Source organism: Saimiri boliviensis, chromosome 8, assembly GCF_048565385.1.
Source record: "Saimiri boliviensis isolate mSaiBol1 chromosome 8, mSaiBol1.pri, whole genome shotgun sequence".
NCBI classification, from domain to species: Eukaryota; Metazoa; Chordata; class Mammalia; order Primates; family Cebidae; genus Saimiri; species Saimiri boliviensis.
The window spans coordinates 59,680,025-59,699,391 of record NC_133456.1 but is presented as its reverse complement, the minus strand read 5'-3'; the positions used below and the strand labels follow the sequence as shown (position 1 = coordinate 59,699,391).

Genomic DNA, 19,367 nt, shown 5'->3' with positions numbered 1-19,367 from the left:
GAAAATCCTGATGCCCAAACTCCACCCCCGAAGATTCTAATATAATTGCTTCCACTATTGAAAAAAAAAAGGCCCCCAGAACTCTAATATGCAGCCAGGTTGATAATTCTATATTAGGATAGAATAAAGGAAAAAAGTTTTGCAGGTTCAATTGTGTTGTGGTTTTTATTTTACTGTTTTGGTATCCATAAATGTTTATTTTTCAGAAGATTGATGTTGAAAACAGCTTCCCTCTTTTAATAATAATATCTAGTATTAAGCATTTATCATGCATGAAGCACTATTCCAAATGCTTTCCATATATTAAATAATTTAATATTTATAATAACCCTATAAGTGATGCATTATTATTAACCCTATTTAACAGAAAAAGCAAATGAGACCTAGCGAGGTTGAGTATTTTGAAAAGCTGGGCTTCTAACGATGATAGACTGGATAGGGAAAATGTGGTACATATACACCATGGAATATTACACAGCCATCAAAAACGATGAGTTCACGTCCTTTGTAGGGACATGGATGAACCTGGAAACCATCATTCTCAGCAAACTGACACAAGAGCAGAAAACCAAACACCGTATATTCTCACTCATAGGCGGGTGTTGAACAATGAGAACACATGGACACAGGGAGGGGAGCACTACACACTGGGGTCCGTTGGGGGGAAATGGGGGAGGGGTGGGGGTGGGGAGGTGGGAAGAGATAGCATGGGGAGAAATGACAGATACAGGTGAGGGGACGGAAGGCAGCAAACCACACTGCCATGTGTGTACCTATGCAACAATCTTGCATGTTCATCACATGTACCCCAAAACCTAAAATGCAATAGAAAAAAAAGAAAGAAAAGCTGGGCTTCAAACCCAAATAGAACAACCCTGGAGCCCCCATTTTTAAGCCAGAGTCTCTTTGCTCCAAGAAAATCCAGTAAATACCCCATATCTTCAAGGAAATTCTTCTGGATTACTCTCGCTGATACAGATTAACTTTTCTGATGTCTTTTACGTTACATTTTCATGTAATAGTCTGTATCCAGGTTTTTGCCCAAACAAAATAAATACCAAGCACTTAAATGCCAAGCCTTGTGCTATACATTTTACCTGCATTGCTTCATTTTGCCCTATACTCTGTTCTCTAATGACGGTGCTACATGTATTTATTTTCTCTCTGGAGAAATTGTGGCATTTGTGAGTACTGAGCAAACCATTATTCATTGCACCACTCCCCTACCCAGGGTCCTTATGCTCTGGTACCTGTTGAATAGATTATATTGTGCAATAGGTAGGGAGTTACTGAATTTATAGATAGGCACTGTCACTTTCTAGTTTCATACTATCAGGCAGGTCAACTAATCTCTCAGAGCCTTAGGTTCCTTCTCAGTAAAACAGGGGTGCCTTCATTCAACTGATACTGAATAGCCCTTGCTATGTGCCTGATGCAGAACAGGACAAACGTAGACCCTGGCCTCAGGGGGCTTTCAGTCCACTCCCATTCTCCCAGGAGAACACAGTGAGGTGATGCCAAGTGAAGCGCTTATTTAGCTTAGGTCTGGGGGGGGAGAGGGACATGTAACTACCACTCAATAAATGTTAGCTATTCATTCAATATATTCTATTTAATTAAAAGCAAACAATCCATTCAACACCCGAAGAAAATGTAATTAAACCTCATACTGCACACATACAATATTCCACATCATGCCACCTTGAGCCTTTACCACTTCAGATCTTACTTGCTACGTGCTCCTGCAAGTCGGTAGCAGGTACACCAGGGCCTGTGAAATCAAGATTCCCCATGCCCCTATTCTTTTTCTAGACTGGTGACCTCTCAGAAGAGAAGGGAAGAAGGAGAAGGAGGGGTAGAAGAAGGAGAAGGAGGAGGAGGGGAAGACAGGGGAGGAGGAGGAAGAAAGGCTAAACCAGGGTCACAGAAACTGTGGAGTATTTAAAATATCGACATTGGATAAATCAATTCAACTTTCTTTCTTTTCTTTTTTTTTTTTTTTTTTTTTTTTTTTTTTTTTTTTTTTTTTTTTTTTTTTTTTTTTGAGACGGAGTTTCACTCTTTTTACCCAGGCTGGAGTGCAGTGGTGCGATCTCAGCTCACCGCAACCTCCGCCTCCTGGCTTCAGGCAATTCTCCTGCCTCAGCCTCCTGAGTAGCTGGGATTACAGGCACGCGCCACCATGCCCAGCTGATTTTTTGTATTTTTAGTAGAGACGGGGTTTCACCATGTTGACCAGGATGGTCTCGATCTCTTGACCTCGTGATCCACCTGCCTCGGCCTCCCAAAGTGCTGGGATTACAGGCTTGAGCCACCGCGCCCGGCCCAATTCAACTTTCAATAATATCCAAAGCTATGTGATTGTGCAGTTGTGAGACAATTATTTTTTAAAATGAATTTGCCTTTTAAAATAAATTCATAATGTGTAGAGAAAAATTAATTCATGGTGTGTACAGAAATGAGGTCTGGTCACGGGACATACATTTAAGGCTGTTTGGGAAACATTTTCTCCCAGCCCTATCAGAGCACCTCTGGTACTCGTCAACTCACTTGAAGAGAGTATGAAAACTCTCAAAAAGAAGTCGTTCATGAAGAATCCTCCCTTCCTCTCCCTCCTCTCCCATTTTGCTACGTTGCACTCAGCACCAGATCAAGTTGGAATCTCTGGCCTGTCACTCATCAGCTATTTTGAGCTAACCTCTTTGAGCCTCCCGAGTTTCATGAAAAGAACTCATAATAAAACAACAACAAAAATGCTCTGGAGGATAAACGCCTGGTGTGGGATAGGCTCGCCTTCCTTTTTATTTTTCTTTCAAGTGCAGAGGCACCAGATTTGCGGGGATCTCAGAAGTCATTTCTCCAGCCCCTCTCGGGTGGCTGGGTGCATTCTGCGCCTCCCGCGGTCGCCGGTGCCTACTTCCCTTTATTCTAAGGGCACTCAGGTCCTGGGATCCCTGCAGCCTGGGAGGCGGAATCAAGTCCCGCCCAGCGATTGTAGGAGTCCGAGGGAGCGATGGAGAGGCGCCGGCTGGTGATGCCCTCTTTCCCCTACTCCTGGCAGGAGCCGCTCCGCGCCTCCTGGCACCGGCGCCCTTTCTCTGTCGGGGAAGGCTAGCCCAGCCCGCAGCCGCGTGCGGCGGGGGCCAAGGGCGCCCCCTCCCTTCCTCCCACTCCCCCTCCTCTTCCTCCCCTCCCGATACAATGGGCCGGAACAGCGCATCAGCCGAGCCTCATTGGCAGCGGCCGCCCCAGCCCCCGGAGAGGCGGCGGGCGGGGGCAGCTGGGGAGAGAGGGAGCCGAAAGCCCCGGCTGACAGCAAGAGGAGGCAGGCAGGACGGAAGGAAGCGAGAAAGGCGGCCCGGGGCACAGCTGTAAGTGGATCAAAGCGAGAACGCGCGGCGAGCGGCGGCGGCGGAGGGGGCGACCTGCAGCCCCGGGCCGGGGGATGCGGCAGGCGCTGGCTGCCCAGAGAGCCGGGGAGTCGGGCTGCGTGGCTCACGTGCTGAGCGGGAGCTTGGACAGAGAGGAAGAGGAAGAAGAGGAAGGCAGCCGCCGCCGCAGGGGAAGGCACAGCGCAGAGCGGACTTGCAGGACTGGCGCAGAGCCGGGTCCCCAGGTCCGGCACGCTGCGCCGCCGAGACAATAAAGTACCGGTCGACAGCCCCGGCGCGCCGCGGGGAGGAGGCGGCGGAGCAGGTAGGTGGGCGACCGCCCCGGGCTCCCCGAGCGCGCTGCCAGGGCGCGGCCGCAAGACCCGGCCACAGGCGCGCCTGGTGCGCCCCGGGCGCAGCGCGCACGTTTGGAGACCCCCAGCGGAGGTGCGGGTCCCGGGCACTCCCGCGAGCAGGAAGCCCCGCCCTGGGGCTCGGGGTCTGGCTGCAGCCTTAGCTGGAGTCCCTGGGGCACTTGGCACGGCGTTTTGGTCGCTTTGGTGGTGTGGAGACAGGAAGTTTGGCGGTTTCGAGGCGTTGGCGTTGATGGGGTTTGCAAACGCGCCGCCGGGGACCGAGTGCTGTGGTTGCCTCGCGTTCGTGGGAGGTCGGGAGAAGAGCTGATGAATCCCAGATCCGGCCCCCAGAGATAGTTCGAAAAGGCAGCGAGAAGAGTGGGGGGAAATCCCTGGAGTTAGCAGAGGTCAGACGTTAAGGGTTTGTTTTGGCTGCCCTTTTCAAATAGGTGTGTCCGATCCTAGCCGCTCCTCTCTTGGAGAGGCGGTGTGCCTGTGAATCGCTCTCTATTTTGTGGAGTATTTCACTTTTCATTTTCATCTGGGGAGGGAAAAATAAAGATAATTTTTAGCTCCTACTTTGAGAAGTGCCATTTCGTTTGGAATGGAGGACAAACTCTTCCCTTGCATTGGATGTCCTGTGCTTTTAAAGATACACTGAGCAGTGCCTGCTCTTGTTCACAAAAGGGGTGAGACGTGTATTAAATCTTCTCTGGCCTGAGAAAGCAGCCGCAGGAGGAGGTCTCCCGCTCTCCTTTGTGTGGCCGCTTCCTTCCAGATGTGAGAGGGTTGGGCTGGGCGCTCCTGGGTGGGGTAATAATTATCCTGAACATTCCTGCGATCTGCTAGGACTTGTAAACATACCAGAGCCAACTCCTCTGAACTTCGCGAACTGATTTGGTGTGTTTGCTGGTACCTAGACGGCTGCGACCAGAGGCTTGGCCTTTCGGGAAGAAAGACCTTGGGGTGCTGGCAGCAGTAGTCTTTCCGGAAAGCTGGTTGATCCTTCAAGATTAGGTGGTGTCGACCCCAGAAACTTAGTGGCCAACTCAGAAGATGTGTACAAGATTATAGCACAATCCCCGACGTGCTGTTTCCTGTCCTAAAGGGAATGGATCTGCAGGGTTTACAAATCAAATGTCTGGAGGGGAAGAAAAGCAGCTTCGCCTTGCTTAACCTACACCTGCTGTGAAGAGTGGTGGTTAAGTGATCTGACTCTGTGGCGGCATCCTGGTAGGCACTTTTGGGGCATCATCCATAATCCATGAGGTGGTAAACCTAGCCCTACAGAGAGCTTAAGTAGCTTACCGTAAGTCGCACCAGTAATCTGTGGTTTATATAAGATCTAATTTCAGATGCCAGGCTCTTAACAAGACAGTGCCTCTAAAAGGGATGTGCTGCAATGGTGTTGTTAATAAGGATGAAGAAAATAATAACAATAACAACAGTAACTACTATATATATATAAATGGAGAGAGAGAGAGAGAGAGAGAGAGAGAGACAGGCTCTCGTAGCCCAGGCTGGAGTTCAGTGGTGTGATCTTAGCTCATTGCAACCTCTGCCTCCCAGATTCAAGCCAGTCTCCTGCCTCAGCCTCCTGAGTAACTGGGATTACAGGCACCAGCCACCATGCCCTGCCACATATATATATATATATATATATATATATATATATATATATATATATATATATATATATAATTGTATTTTTAGTAGAGACAGGTTTTCACCATGTTAGCCAGGATGGTTTTGATCAGCTGACCTCATGATCTGCCCGCCTCAGCCTACCAAAATGCTGAGATTACAGGCATGAGCCACCGTGCCCAGCCCATATATTTTAAACAAATTTATACAAGATGATGTTTAAGAGAGACTGACACACAGTAAGCACTCTGTATACTCCAGCTCTGGCTGGAGTGCAGTGGTGCCATCTAGGCTCACCGCAACCACGCTTCCCAGATTTAAGTGATTCTCTTGCCTCAGCCTCCGGAGTAGCTGGGATTACAGGCATGCACCACCGTGGCCTGGCTAATTTTTGTATTTTTAGTAGAGATGGATATCACTATGTTGGTCAGGCTGGTCTTGAACTCCTGACTTCAAAAGATCCGCCTGCCTCAGCCTGCCAAAATACTGGGGTTACAGGTGTGAGCCACCACGCCCGGCCAATTCTTTCTTTTTGTAAGTCTGAAAATGTTGTAATAAAAAGTAACACACACACACACACACACACACGCACACACACCCCTATTGAACAGTGATTACATTTCCTAAAAGGGTGAGAAAAATGTAGACAACTCCAAGGACTTATTGAATGGTAGAGGTTTAATCACCTCTTTGTGACATCTGCAAGTAATATTAATCAAGCTTATATTTGCTTAAATTCAGAAATGCAGGTGGAATGCATTTAAACAATATGGTGATGGAACATGAAGAAATTACCTACATATGACATTTTGAGGTTTAATTTTCATTATCCATGGGAAAGTTCTCAGAAGATCTTTCCCCCACCAGGGATCATGGGAATCATGATCCTGTTTTCCTGTATTAAATTTCACTGTTTTGAAATTAATAAATTTCCATCTTAGTGGCAGAAAAGTGAATGGGCTTCTCAAAGAGGCAGACGGTTCCATTTGAACCTAATCTAGAAAAGTGTAGGAGGAGTTACCTTCACAGCCACTCTCAAGTGTCAAATCAGCTGAAGTTTTCTCAGTAATGTTTATTGTCACTGGCCTCTAGTTTCAGCAAGCCTGAGAATCTTAGTCCTTCTTTTGATTCCACAGATTTAACCAAAACTCTGCATGCTTTGAGCAGACAAAAAGAAAGTTTTGGCTAACTGACAATACAAATAGGGTACATGGAAAACAGTTAAAAATACCCTGCCTTATCCAGCCTGCAGTAATTTTCTAGCAGGAAATCTTCATACTTAATCTTACACACGTAAGTGAAGGTTTGAGACTTATACTGCAAGTGATCTCTCTATCCCACTCTTTAAATCAGCCCCAGAGATCTGATCTTATCATGAATGCACTAGTTTGCATGTTCAGGACTGCCGAGGCTCACTGAAGTGACTATCATCAGCCTATAAATAAATAATGCACTCAGCTCATCAGTTGGTCTTACTTTACTTACATATCTCTCCCTTTTTAGATGTAGTTGTTATTTTGTTTTAGAGGAAGTATTTTTTGATAATTCATTTATTTCTAAGTCAGTAAGATTTTTTTTTTCTCTTCTGCCAAATGTATGTTGTGGGCAGTAAGAGGGAAGTGGTAAGATGACAATTTTCTGTTGCTAGATGCTTGATAAATTGTCTTCGTAACTTAGGAGCCAAATCTCTTATTCTCCCCAATAACCAGATTTGCTGAAATTATCATGTCATTTCTTGTCTCATTCTTCCTGGTGAAATCAGTTTTTAACCTAAACTCATAAGGCAGCGTTTTTTCAATATGAAGGTCATAAAATCCATTTCATGAGTTACTACCAGTATTTTTTTTAAGTATAACAAGACAGCAAGTGTCGGCATCATCATATATTACAAGAGTTGTGTAATTTCATGAAATTTTGAGTCACGCCTTTGTGCATTCTGGGTTGCAGTATAAAATGTAATTCTTAGCTGTCAAAAAGTTTGAAAGGCACTGCCACAGGATGCATGTATCTGTTAGCGCTATTTTGATAATAAATTACAAACCCAATTTTAAATGGAATTAGGATATATATATGCATATATACAATATAAATTTTTTTCCTACATATTGGTTCATGTTACTAAAAGGTACATGGATAGGATTGACTTCAAGAGCATCTTGCTTAGGGCTAAACAGTGACAGATTCTGATTTATTTTCATTCCTCAGGCCTGCCTGTCTCTTCTTTCCTCTGTGTATTGGGGTCCTTCCTGGGTGACAAGAAGACTGTATAGCACTTGCTGGTTTACACAGTTTCAAGTTCAAGTTCAGCAACAAAAAGCATTCCCTTCCCCAGTTGCTGAACAAAAAGTTTCAAAATGAGATCCGATTCACACAGCTGGAGGAAATCTCTGTGCTAAGTGGCTTCTGCAGAGGTCGAGGGTTTTACCCCAGCGGTGGAGTCCTACCCAGACCATGTAGATGGAGGACATGAGAGGGCTGCACTGCCACATGAATACAGGTGCAGAAAAAGGGAGAATTAAAGCTAAGAAAGGAATTAATGTTCACCATGGAGCACAAGTCCCTGATGCACATATGCTAATTGCTCTTCTTTTTTGATGCCCTAAATAATGGAAAATGAGCTGAATTGTATTCGACTTTTAACATGGTCAGTTTTAGGATTTATGAGATCAAGATGCAGAACAAGTTAAATTGATAGTAGTTACTTTATTTTCCAATGACACTAAGAAGATAAAGGCAGATATATTGATTAAAAACCCACAGCAGTTCCAAAACCTCTTACAAGGGGTGATTATGATCCTGTTTTCATTTATGTGCAAATCTTGGAAGACATTTATTTGAATCAATTTACCGTGCTAATGTAATGAAAGCAGTTATTTAAGTAGTGTCTTAGAGCAAAGTATTTGAAGAATACATCTTCTTAAAGCCCAGGGCAAATGAGTGCTCTATTCTGCAGTTCTTCAGCCTTGGGGTATTTATTTGGGTCTGTGTTACTTTGTCCTTAGAGATGTGCTGCTTATAATTGTCCTCTGCCACTTTATCCAGTGGGAAAGGGGACCCTAGTGTGTACAGCTATGAGGATAATGTTCACTCACAGCAGAGAAGCCCTAGAAGTAGAGTGATCATGCTGGCTTGCCTGGGTCAATCCTGGTTAATGTCTGTGCCTCCAGTTTGGATGATAAATTATATGGTCACCCCATGTATAAAGGCTACTATTTTAGGGTGCCATGACCAGGCATCTATTTAATGGATTAAATTATCTGATAAAGAATTCCTGTTAGGGTGCAGGGGCTCATGCCTGTAATCCCAGCACTTTGGGAGGCTGGGGTAGGAGGATTGCTTGAAACCAGGAGTTCAAGACCAGCCTAGGCAACCTAGCAAGACCTCATCCCTACTTAAAATTTAAAAAATTAGCTGGGTGTGGTGGCACACTTCTGTAATCCCAGCTACTCAAAAGGGTGAGGCAGAAGGATCACTTGAGCCCAGGAGGTTGAGGCTGCAGTGAGCCATGATAGTGTCACTGCACTCCAACCTGGGCAACAGAGCAAAACTCTCTCAAAAAATTAAAAAAAAAATTTTTAAATTAAAGCTGAGGAAGTCCTTACCATAACTGAAGGATAAAACTCCTGATGCCTCCCCTCCTGGGAGACTCACCAGCGACATCTCGCCTTCCTCAACTTCCATACCATGATCATCCAGGCGCCCTGAATTTGAAAAGCCAGGCCCTAGCCGGAGCAGCTTCCTGGTGGGCATCTCCCCATGCCCCCCTCTAGTGCTAGAGGTGCTACAGGTGGGGGAGCAGCGCTGGGGCAAGTTAGTGGAGGCCATCAAGCTCTACATCCTGCACAAGTGCTCAATAGTGGACGTCCTCCACTTCAAGTACCTGCTGAAGCAGGTGCTGGCCACTGGCATGTGCCACAGCCTCCTCACGAAGCCCCTCAACTCCAAAGCCAGGGAGGCCACTGGCAACTTCAAATAGTTCCCAAGCACAAGAGTAAATCCCGTCCAGGATGATAGCCCCCTGACAGACCCCAGGAGAGTGGGAGAGGCCAAGGGAATGTCCCCAAGAAAGCAAGGAAGACAAAGGAGGACCCTCCCAATGCCGGCAAGGTGAAGAAGGCAGCCAAGAGGCCAGCAGAGGTGCAAAAGTCTCCTTCCAAGCCAGGCGCAGCCGCAGAGAAGGCCTGCCTGCAAGCAAGGTGGCACGGCCAAGGACACCAGGACACAGCTGGACAAGGCTACGAAGGCACCCCCCCCAAGCCAGACAAGGCCACACAGGCCCCTTCCAGTGCCAGTGGGCTCAGCAGGAAGGCAAAAGCCAAAGGCAGCAGGAGCAGCCAAGGAGCTACTGAGGCCCACTGGAAAACCATAGCTGGGAGTGACTTCAGAACGCACAGTCAGCAAGATCAAGAATGGTGCTGCTTTCCCAACCAAAAAGGTGGTGGCCAAGGCCAAGCCCCTAAAGGGGCAGCTGCCCAGGGGGCTGGGCAGGGGCCAAATGCCAAGGCTGCTTCTGTTACTAAAGGCAGTGGGTCTAGGTGGTGCCCGCACACCTGTCCAAGAAGACAGAGACACCCCAAGGGTCCGGGAAAGGCTGGACTGCCCATTAAGGTCTCCTCATCCAAAATGTCTAGCCAGAGGGCTGAATCCTAGGGCAGGAGGCAGGGGTGAAGAGAGACTGAGCCTCTGCTCTAGTTTTTATTCTTCAACAAACCACTGCTTTATTTATTTCATTGTAAGCTGTTTACCAATAAAGACTTCCGTTTCTTTTGCCGTACACACACACACACACACACACACACACACACACACAAATCTTGTGCAGATGTAAAGGCTCAACAAATAATAGTAGAACTAATGATAACAATAGCAGTATATGGCTAACAAGTGCTCACCTGTGCTGGGAATTGCTCTGTGATGTCCATGAGGGTGTGGCCTCATTCAATGCTCACCACACTCTATGAAGTGGGGTCTCCTATCACCCCTCATTATACAGCCAAGGAAACTGGTTGTGAGGTTGCCACTTGGACAAAATCATATCATATTGGTTGAGTTGGCAAAGTCTGCATGTTGACTAGTGTTTTATAAGAAGACAGGACAGGCCATTGTTGTGAATACTGGTTCTAGCTTCAGAGGATCTACACTCAGATCTGTCTTTGCTGCTTACTAAACGTGTGCTTGAACCAAGTGACTTAACCTTTTATTGTGCCTCCATTTCTTTATTATAAAGTGGAGATTATAAGAATTCCTACCTCATCAGTTATTTTGAGGATCAGATGATAAAATATAAAGAAGTGTTTCATGTAGTGCCTGCTGTGGAGTAAATACTAAAACATTTATTATTTGTGCTTTGTAGAGGCTAGGAAAACATAATAATTCATATTATTTGTTGAACACAAACTGTGTGCCACAATTTAAGCTAGGCATTTTTCAGTTTTCTTTCTTCTTGCAAATCCTCTGAGATGGGTGTCATGTCCACTTACTGTCCACTTTACAGATGAGGAAAACAGAGATTCAATGAAATTAAAAAGTAATGGAGCTTTTATTTCAACTCCAGGTCACTTTAACAACAGAGCCTTTGTTCTCATAATTATAATGTCATTTATTTTTTACTTGGAAGGGAGCCTTGAGATCAGCGAACACATAGAAATGATCCCCAAAGAGAGGGTGTGAGTTGTTGGCAAGTCATTAAGGGATGGTGCAGGGTGAAAAGCTAGGTTTTCAGCCTCCCACAATCATCTCTGTCTTGAAGACAAATGCATTCACCCCATAGGGTAGCCATACTAAGTGGGCACAGACACAGTTCAGGAGTGCTGTACTTAGATGTCTTCTAATCCAGCTATGAAAAGTCTAGAACTGTGTTTACTAAAGTGGGTAGGTATATTCCTGGTGGTACATGAGTTAATTTTAGGTGATAGAGAAACATTTTACCTTATTGGCTATTTATTTTTAGTGTGTACCAGAAAATAATTCACCTAGACCTCATGTTTTGTAAGGGATTATATTCCTTTCTGCCTTGCTGAACAAACTATTCACAGACTGAATAGTATTGCTTAGAATGTGCCTGAGAAAGAAGTACTGTCAGTGTAAAAATATGTATTAGGTAAAACATAGTGTAGATAATACTGGAAAATGGCAAAACCTATGAAGTGAAGATGTGAATGACTGAAATCTGGGAAATACTGGACTAGAGATGTATTTCCTGAGCTTGGTGCACATGAATCACTTGGGGATCAGATTCTGATTCAGCAGATCTGGGCCGGGGCCTGAGACTGCATTTCTAACAAGCTCCAGGTGATGCCAGTGGTGCTGGTCTCTGGACCACACTTTGTGTAACAAGGGATCCAGGAACCTGGAAGATTCTTGGGCATGTATTGAGTGCTGTAGAAGATATGTAAGGCAATTCCCTGTCTCCCAGAAGCTTAATCATGTTAGGGAGAAGAGATGTGAATGAACATGGAAGGTGAACTCCCCTATGCAGACACCAAATGAGAGGTGTGGTAATCTGTCTGGAGCTGATCCAGTGGCATGGTAGCAGGGGGTGCATGGGATTGAATTCTGCTTGGGCCTGAAAGATATGCAGCAGCAAGTGGAGAGTTCCAGAGCATTTGATGAATAGAAGGAAGGACAGAAGTAGCAGGGAAAACTCCAAAAAGGGCAAAGTGGAGATTTCAGCAACAATCTCATTAACACAGAGAATCAGCATGGAATGTTGGATCAGAAAGTCCCGTTTTCAAAGCACAAGCACACTGACTGGTGTCTGGTGATCATGGCCACCTTTTATTGATCCCCCATAAGTGCCAAGTGGCAGGCATTTGCCAAGTACTGTCCAAGCAGCATTTCATTCCATCTCCATGATGACCCACAATAACCCACATTCTGCAGAGGTAGAAACTGAGGCCTGGAGTGACTTGTCCAAAATCGCACAGCTAGTAAGTGACAGCCCTGGAATTCAAACTCAGAATGGACTTTGTGCCCTTTGTCACCACACTGCAAGAATCTCTGCTTTCTGTTGTCCCTAACGTCACAGCATAAAATATTGCCTTTCTATCCCAAGAGTGTGCCTCACAGGAGATTCTAATAGTGCATCTTGTTCCAAATGAGACTATTGCCCCCTACAACAGATCCTGAACAAGCATCCAAAGTAATCAAATAGCTTCTCCTTAATCATTATTTATAAAAGTTGTTATTTCTTTCTGCCTTGCCGACTAAACTATTAACAGAATGAAATTTTTGGCATTGTGATATTCCATAAGAAATAAGTGAAAAACTGTCCCCCCAATAAACACTGAAGGTGTTGTTGCAGTGAGGAGGAGCTTGGTTTTGGAAATCACTAAGTAGCCTACACAGACAGTTATTGGAAATAATTACGCTCTTGCCACAGCATGGGCTCGTCAGAGCCCCTCCTGATTCAAAAGGTCTTTCTGGAAATCCAGCATCCATCTTCCAGCTGGTGCTTATAACAGCCGACAGCATCCATGGGGGACCCGACAATGGATATGGCTGAGGATTGTTGTCGGGCTTTCCTTGCTGCACCTGACCGAGCCCATCCCATCAATTCAGTCTTCGCGAAAGAGCAGAAGGTTCATATGTGACCAGAATGCAGGACAGGCACAAAGCTTGCATGGCCAGCTTTGGCCCTGCTTCATCCAAGTTTAATACTCAAGTCGAGTTTTGCCAGATAGAGGAGGGGCTGGGGAGACAGGGGAGCTGGAATTGGCACTGGATCAAGAACCAGGAAGGCCAAGTTCTGATCCCACCTTGGCAACAGACTGACCAGAAACATGCTCATTAGCTCTCTGGATTTGTCAAATGGGTATTGACACTTGAGATCCTTCCACCTCTAAACCTTTATGCTATAAACAAACAGAAGTGTGTGCCCTGCACTTTATCTGTGTTGGCTACACTAGTTTCACTTTAATTTAATTTTTTTAAGTCTCTTATAGATGCACTTAAAAGGCTTCCTAAGCAATAGTATACCACTGGAAGGTTTCAGCATAATTATGTGCCATTCAGTAAAAGTGGTATTTGTTGTAACTTGTCATATCAAATAACATTTTAGTATTTAGACAAATCTCAAAACATTAAGAGAGTATGGCTTCTTCAATAAATCAGAAAACATAAGGGTTTTGGGGGCCATCGCAAGTGAACTAATTGCATTAATTTAAATACTCAAACTGAAATGCAGAATCCTGACACACTAATGAAAAACATGTGTCCCTTGATTGGGACCACGGAATTCTATCCCAATGGGGCTGTAAGTCTTAAATTGAGGACATATCATGGTCATTTGCTCCAACTGTGTTAAATTGATTCAATTTGTATTTTTGAGAGAGAAAAAAAGTAGTGTACTGTTTTATATACTTCCAGGTTCCCTGTATAGTTGATCTTTGACTACCTGAAAGAATGGGGCATCCAGTTTACTAGAGGTCAAAAGTTTGATTCAAACACATTAAGAAGAAATTGTTTTTGCAATGATTCAGCTGCTTTAAACAGTTCAGATCATGAGTGGTTCTCATTGTACTTTCTAGCACTGAGCTTGGTTACACTTGGAAAAGCATACTGGAAACTGATCACTGGGTCTTTTCTAGATCTCGGAGAAAAGCTACGAAAATGATACTGATGAAGGGTATTTAAAAATTGGCAGTTTGTCAGCAAGGGTTCATGCGATTCAATAGATGCTTTCACTAAATGATGAGAAATGTAACTTTGTCTTCTTGCAGAGCATACAATGCAAACATTTTTTCCACCCCATGTACAGTTTCATTTATATAGTGTTGTCAAGGAATAATTTGTTTCACTTAAGTGATTTTTCCAGGTGATTTGAGCTTACTTCTTTGTACACACATTATTTTTTACTTAAACTTTCTTTGATGAAAACATGGCACATGCTTCTTTACTTTTTTTTTTTTTTTACTTGGTTCATATAAATGTGGCTACATCTTTTCTTGACTTGGGCTTATCATGATAAAGATTGCTTTTTGTTCTGTGCCATAATCCTGTTATTGTTTGACAGCTGAATTGTGTTGGATTGAGAGCCTCTGTACAAGTAATCACAGATCCGTATTCTTTTGTAGTTACCATTATTAGTAATAATAGAGCTCCTCTGAATAGTTAGCAAATCCTAGGCAGGATGCTAAGAATTCATATACATTATAATTTTGGCTAAACTGTCCACCCCTCCAGGAAATGATCATTATTATTCCCCCTACTTTACAGGTAAAAATTGAAGTTTAAGAGATAAGTAGTAAGTGGTAGAGTTGAGATTTGAACCCATGTCTCTCTAACTGCAAGATGCCTATTGCAGGTTATTGTAAAAGCTACTTCTATTTCTCCTCTCTGCCTCTCTTTGAATATTTCTGTTAGTCCTGTTGTTTTAAAAGCCTTTGCCCAGGTAAGGGCCCAGGATTAGGTCTGTGCCTATTTCCTAGAACTTTTTGGTATATTTTTCCTTAAGTGGAGTTTTGAGGGTATTTTTGCTGATTTCTGGCTTCCCAGACATCTGCACAGTTACAGTTTCTGGAAGTCTAACCTGTGAATTCCTCACTGTGTATGCTAAGGCTTTGGGGGGGATTATAGAATTTTCTGTATTATGACTAAGCAGCATAATCAAGTAACTTTGCAGTCAGAGGAAAGCTTGACAATTCTGTAATGCAAGAGTTGGCGGATCTTTCCTGTGGAGGGCCAGATACTAAATGTCTTAGTTCGTTTTGTGTTGCTATAAAGGTATACCTGAGGCTGGGTAATTTATTTATTTATATTTTTAAAAAGAAGTTTTATTTGACTCATGATTCTGATGGCTGTAAAACCCAACATTGGCCATCTGCATCTGGTCAGGGCCACAGGCTGCTTCCACTCGTGGTGGAAGCAAACAGGAGCTGGTGTGTGCAGAGATAACATGATGAGAGAAGAGGGAAGAGGTGAGGGTTGGGGTGTGCCAGACTCTTTTTAATAGCTAGCTCTTGTGAAAACTAGTAGAGTGAGAACTCACTCACCTTTGAGTGAAAGCATTAATCTATTCATGAGGGATCCATCCCAGTGACACAAACACTACCAATTAGGACCCACCTCCAACACTGGGGATTAAATTTCAACCTAAGATTTGATGGAGACAGACAACACTTATCCAAGCTATAGCACTAAATAAAATAGGCTTTGTGGGCCATATGGCCTGTATTGCTTCTACTCAATTCTTGTAGGGCAAGAACAGCTACAGACAATACATAAATTAATGTGTGTGACTGTATTCTGGCATACTTTTTGTTACAAAAGCAAGCAGTGGGTAGATATTGGCTTGTGAGCCCCTATTTTGCCCATTCCTGTTATCATGGAGAAAAGAACCAATTAGGGTATTCTAAAAGTCTAAATAGGTAGGTAGTTGAGAGGCAGTGTTGAGTAGTAGTTGTCAATCAGTGGCTCTGGAGACAGTTACCAAAACTTGTCTCCTAATTCCACCACTACTTCAATTCAGGCAAGTATCTTAACCTCTCTGCATTTCAGTTGTCCATCTTTAAGACTGGGAAAATAATAATCCTTACTTCATAGGGTCGCTTTGAGAATGAAAGTAATTATTTGTAAAGTACACAGAAGGGTGCCCAGGACAAAATAAGCACTATGTAACTTCTGTGAAATTAGGAATAGTAAGGAATCCATTTCTAGTGAGACAAATATTTAGTTCTTTAATGGAAGGAGGGGAAACGTTTTTTGCTGAGTGCCATGGAGAGCAGGGATAAGGCTCCTGCCCTTTGAGGATGGGTGTGGAGAAGAGAGAGTGGGCAACACAGTGGGTTAGGGAGAGCCCTGGCCTGGGAGTTAAAGGAACTGGTTGCAGATCCCAGACAAGTGTTAATTTGCAGCATTCCCTGAATCAAGTCACTATCCTCTAGGGCCTTGGTCTCCTTATCTACAAAATAAGAAGGTTAAACTAGAGTAGTGGATGCAAACTGATTGCCCACAGGCTACATTCTGCCTATAGACATGCTTGGTTATTCCCTAGACTGTTTTTAAAATATTTGAATCAATCTACAGCAATTATGAATCAGGGAATTCCACAAAACAATCTGGATCCCTGGTTTCTTTTAAAAATTCAGAAGCTCTAGCAACACTGGCTGTGTTCCCACATGGCAGCAACTGACTAGCACTGAGCTATGGTGGCTCATGGGTTCTGCGTTGATTGCTGTAGCGGATGCTGCTGGTGTTGCTAGTGGCCAACTCCACATCTTCGCCCTGGCCATGGTTATGCATGCCAGCTTCACTTCCTGCTGCCAGCACCTGCATTGCTTTGTCTGATGATTTTCTCTGACTGGAAATGGTAGGCTGGAAATGCAGGGGAATTAACATCTACTCCTTCCAATGATGAACAAGGTTTAGCCTATGGATATTCCAGCTCCCTTGCTCTTCTAGTAAAAACAAGGTGTATATTGTATACCTTTTCCCAGAGGTTCCTCATGGGGTTAAGCTCCAATCACCCACAGTGGTAGGTGACTTAATAGGCTAGTCCTTTTTTCTTTTTTCTTTTTTTTTTGGTGGCCTTATCTTTCTTGTCTCACACACTCCACTACTGTTGTTTCCTGGGATGATCTCTCAGATAAATACCTTACAATTGAATCCTTGTCTGAGTTTGACTTCTGGAGGAATCCATACTAAGAATCCAGGCCAGGTGTGGTGGCTCATGCCTCCAATCCCAGCACTTTGGTAAGCCAAAGCCGGTGGATCACTTGAACCCAATAATTTAATGCAGCCTGGGCAATATGACAAAACCCCATCTCTACTAAAAATATAAAAAATTAACCAGGCACGATGGCAGGTGCCTTTAGTCCCAGCTACTCAGGAGGCCGAGGTGGGAAGATCACAAGAGCCTGCAAAGTCAAGGCTGCAGTAAGCGAGGATTGCCCCACCACACTCCAGGCTGGGTGATAAAATGAGACTGAGTCTCAAAAAAGAAAAAAAAAAAGTTAGTGAGAGAGAGAAAGGAGCAGGAAAGAAAAGAGAGAAAAAAAAGAGAGGAAGGAGGGGAGGGGAGGGCAGAGATGGGGAGGGAAGGTAAGGGAGGGCAAGGGCGGGGAGGGGAGGGCAGGGATGGGGAGGGAAGGTAAGGGAGGGCAAAGGCAGGGAGGGGAGGGGAGGGCAGGGCAGGGATGGGGAGGGAAGGTAAGGGAGGGAAAGGGCAGGGAAGGGAAAGCAGGGCAGGGTAGGGCAGGGCAGGGAAAATCATAGTCCTTACCATTGGACTATGAGGTCCTAATGAGAATTGAGTCCTCATGAGAATTGCTCTTTTTGAAAAATCACACTTGAGCAGTTTTTCTTGGGTAACAGTTATTTGTCCATCCTGTATGTATCAAAGAAAGGAAGGTAATGGACTAAATGGCCTACAAGTTTCTGGAAAAATGAGAGTCTATTTCCTTGTATAAGTAAAAAGTAGACTGGAAGATTTTATGCAAATTGCTTTATTCATTTATTGAAATCCTGCTTCTTATTTATTTATTTATTATACTTTAAGTTCTGGGGTACATGTGCAGATCGTGCAGGTTTGTTACATAGATATACATGTGGCATGGTAGGGGTTTGCTGCATCCATCACCCCATCATCTACGTTAGGTATTTCTCCTAATGCTATCCATCCCCAATCCCCCCACCCCCTGCTATTCCTCCCCTAGCCCCTCACCCCCCAGGCCCCAGTATGTGATGTTCCCCTCCCTGTGTGTGTCCATGTGTTCTCACTGTTCAACACCCACTTATGAGTGAGAACATCCGGTGTTTGGTTTTCTGTTCTTGGGTCAGTTTGCTGAGAATTTCCAGTTTCATCCATGTCCCTGCAAAGTTCATGAACTCACCTTTTTTATGGCTGCAGAGTATTCCATGGTGGATATATGCCACATTTTCTTTATCCAGTCTATGACTGATAGGCATTTGGGTTGTTCCCACGTCTTTGCTATTGTGAATAGTTCTGCAATAAACATATGTGTACATGGGTCTTTATAACAGAATGATTTAGAATCCTTCGGGTATATATCCAGTAATGGAATTGCTGGGTCAAATGATATTTCTAGATCCTTAGGGAATTACCACACTGTCTTCCACAATGGTTGAACTAGTTTACACTCCCACCAACAGTGTAAATGCATTCCTATTTCTCCACATCCTCTCCAGCATCTGTTGTCTCCAGATTTTTTTAATGATCGCCGTTCTAACTGGCATGAGATGATCTCTCAGTGTGGTTTTGATTTGCATTTCTCTAATGACCAGTGATGATGAGCATTTTTTTATGTGTTTCTTGGCCTCATAATATCTTGAAAAGTATCTATTCATATCCTTTGCCCACTTTTTGATGGAGTCATTTGATTTTTTCTTGTATATCTGTTTTAGTTCTTTGTAGATTCTGGATATTAGCCCTTTGTCTGATGAGTAACTGCAAAAATTTTTTTCCATCTGTTGGTTGCTGGTTCACTCCATCAATAATTTCTTTTGCTGTGCAGAAGCTCTTAAGTTTAATTAGATCCCACTTGTCTATTTTTACTTTTTTTGCCATTGCTTTTGGTATTTTAGTCATGAAGTCCTTGCCCAGGCCTATGTCCTGATTAGTATTCCTTAGGTTTTCTTCTAGAGTTTTTATGGTGTTAGGCCTCATGCTTAAATCTTTAATCCATTTAGAGTTAATTTTTGTATAAGGTGTAAGGAAGGGATCCAGTTTCAGCTTTCTGTATATCGCTAGCCATTTTTCCCAACACCATTTATTAAATAGGGAATCCTTTCCCCATTGCTTGTTTTAGTCAGGTTTGTCAAAGATCAGATGGTTAATATCTGGACATTTACACCCTCCCAAGGCTATATCAGGAAGAAGTTGAATTCCTGAATAGACCAATAACAAGGTCTAACGTTGAGGCAGCAATTAATAGCCTACCAACCGAAAAAAGTCCAGGACCAGACAGGTTCACAGCTGAATTCAACCAGACATACATAGAGGAGCTGGTGCCATTCCTTCTGAAACTATTCCAAACAA

At 44.0% G+C, this 19,367-nt stretch overlaps 1 protein-coding gene and 1 pseudogene across 1 annotated transcript in view; both read left to right on the top strand.

The window, feature by feature from the left end:
- The first annotated feature begins 3,186 nt into the window (after positions 1-3,186).
- The window catches only part of FRMD4B (FERM domain containing 4B), a 362,743-nt gene continuing 346,562 nt past the window's right edge, over positions 3,187-19,367 (top strand). Inside the window, exon 1 of the mRNA XM_074404537.1 lies at positions 3,187-3,696. The gene's annotated coding sequence lies outside the window, so the exon portion shown is untranslated. The remainder of the gene's footprint in view (positions 3,697-19,367) is intronic.
- Positions 9,128-17,368, top strand: LOC101052093 (histone H1.8-like; annotated as a pseudogene).